This window comes from Leptinotarsa decemlineata, unplaced genomic scaffold (assembly GCF_025532065.1).
Source record: "Leptinotarsa decemlineata unplaced genomic scaffold, Ldec_3_MD MMD2_P_RNA_scaffold_5, whole genome shotgun sequence".
NCBI classification, from domain to species: Eukaryota; Metazoa; Arthropoda; class Insecta; order Coleoptera; family Chrysomelidae; genus Leptinotarsa; species Leptinotarsa decemlineata.
The window spans coordinates 24,558,345-24,561,472 of NW_027412532.1; positions in this window are offsets into that span (position 1 = coordinate 24,558,345).

A 3,128-nucleotide genomic window follows, 5' to 3' on the forward strand; every position below is an offset into this window, starting at 1 on the left:
TACTCTTTCAAAGTACATCTGTTGAATGCTTTACAAATTGCATGTATATTAGCGAATGAAAAGTCTGTTACAACACCTGAAAATGCTGGCCAGTACCTGTTGTCTTCGCAAAAATATCTAAAGTCATTCAACAATTTGAAAATAGAATTTGAATCGTGTGTGTCGAAGAAATCATAGAAAATATGGGATATATTCTTTTAGGTTCTCAATCTTGATTACCGCTGTATACAAATAAACCGTTTAGAATTTGATGTGTTGGTTTCCTTACGACTCCCCCTGTTGCATCAAAATAAATGATTCCTAACGATTTTTTATCTGTGCTTTCTAAAACACTCAACTGTTCAACGCTATAAATTTTTACTCTGAACGGGAGACATATCTCTTTAATATACTCTGGGTGATCATTCTGCATTAATATTAAATCAAAGAGATCGTCTTTGTCACGATCCAAATGTGCCATTGCTTGGGACCTTATCTTCCTCAAGGTTGAATCAGATTTGATTTGTTGCAGATTTTTACCTTTATTTAAAATATTTTCGTTAGCTTTCAGAAAGGTTTTTTTTGTAAGAGAATGACTTTTCATTCAATAATCTCTTCTTTATCATCGTCTTTCCACCCCTTCACGTGATTAGTTAAATGAAATGGATGGTTGTAATTTGAAGATGTACTAAACACTTGAACAGTTCTATCAATAATAATCAATCTGAATTTTTTACATCCATAATTATTATGTTTACAAATACCATATACGTTAATGATATTATTTTTCTTGAGATATTTAATGTATTTGAACGCTATAATGCAAACATTGTTCACATATTAGCAATTCGATTTTCGAAATACATATGGATAATATTTTACATTCTAATCTTCCATCGGTAAATATCTTTCTCCAGATTTTTTCTCAACCACAAATACTCCTTCTAGAAAATTGCAGCTTTATAAGCCGTTTTAAACCGATTTCCCGATGATATTAATTGAACTTATGGGTAAAATTTCAGAGCAGTTCCTGGGACTGGATAAATTCAATAGTTCTTTTGGAATTTCAAATTTTCGGTGAAAACGTTTTTATGATTTCCATCTATAGCTTTTGCTCCGGCAATTACCTCGGTACAATCTCTGAACTTCCGAGTTTTCCATTTCTGAACGCTGACTCTGTTCAACAATGTCACAGTTTGTAATCGGTAACCTTGATTCCCCTTCGACGGTACAATATACTGAATATTCAGTTCTTTCTTTGGAGTAGAACAGTATTCAATCGAAACATCATTAAATTGATTATCGTCCATTATACTACAATTACCGCAATTTTCATCCAAAATTCTTTTTTTTAATATTTTCCACATGTAATTAATTCTTTTTCTATTTTTAATCGAATTTTTCATACCAAATTTTTTACATAGTATAGCGTAAGCAGAAACATCACTTCGATATGAACTACACATTTCAACTGGATCAATGTTCATTGAAAATAGCATTTTCTTCAAATTATCTTCATTCAAGGTACTACAAACTTTCGTGGTGGGAACATGAGAATTCATAAAATTCCTCAAAAATAATTCTGAAATTGTTATTACCATTTACAATCTCTGAATTCGACTACAAACGCCAAATGATGTTCCTTTCAGAGAATCAGCAATTTCTCGACAAATATCTTTTTCAACTATATATAGGTTATATGAAGGAATTTTGTCTTTTAAGGCTATTGATATAGCTTCGAAAGCCTTTTCAACGGGAAAGGTAACGTTTCTTCATAATAAAAGAGTAAAGAACAAAAATTAAAATTTGAAACACAGCGTGAACAAGAATAAATTCAAATACAATCCACAAAGCTCTCTCAGGCAAACGCACGGCAAGTATCTTCTATAGTTGATCGTGGTAGAAAGCCAATAAAAATTTGCGTTCGGTTAACGCGATATAAGGTAGACGCGTATTCTCATGGGACTAGAAATAGTGCCCATATCTCACTTAATTCACATGATAGACAAATAATTCTGAGAATGAAACTTGTTTTAAATTTTCTTCTCTACAATTTTTATTTGAAACATTTTTCCTAAATACCTCTTTCTTGTAATAGTACAATACAATATCATTTATATCCCCATTTCATCCCCTTCGACGGCCTGTCTCATCTTGTGATTCTCACAGATGATTATTATGATCGAATTCAAATTTTTCTACGTGGAATTGTTGTGACAGGATTTTTTTCCTTCTATGAATTTCGATTTATTTTTGTATTCATAACCCCATTTGACCCCCTTCGAGGGCGGTCTCATGTTGTGATTTCCACAGATTGTTATTATGATCGAATTGGATTTTTCCAGCATGAAATTGTTTGTGACAGGATTTTTCCTTTATGAATTTCGATTTATTTTTGTATTCATAACCACTTTGACCCCCTTCGACGGGCGGTCTCATGTTTGTATTTACACAGATTGTTATTATGATCGAATTGGATTTTTCCAGCATGAAATTGTTGTGACAGGATTTTTCCTTCTATGAGTTTCGATTTATTTTTGTATTCATAACCCCATTTGACCCCCTTCGACGGGCGGTCTCATGTTGTGATTCCACAGATTGTTATTATGATTGAATTGGATTTTTCCAGCATGAAATTGTTGTGACAGGATTTTTCCTTCTATGAATTTCGATTTATTTTTGTATTCATAACCCCATTTGACCCCCTTCGACGGGCGGTCTCATGTTGTGATTTTCACAGATTGTTATTATGATCGAATTGGATTTTTTCAGCATGAAATTGTTGTGACAGGATTTTTCCTTCTATGAGTTTCGATTTATTTTTGTATTCATAACCCCATTTGACCCCTTCGACGGCGCGGTCTCATGTTGTGATTTTCACAGATTGTTATTATGATTGAATTCGATATTTCCAGTATGAAATTGTTGTGACAGGATTTTTCCTTCTATGAGTTTCGATTTATTTTTGTATTCATAACCCATTTGACCCCCTTCGACGGGCGGTCTCATGTTTGTTGATTTCCAAGATTGTTATAATGATCGAATTGGATTTTTCAGCATGAAATTGTTGTGACAGGATTTTTTCCTTCTATGAATTTCGATTTATTTTTGTATTCATAACCCCATTTGACACCCCTTCGACGGGCGGT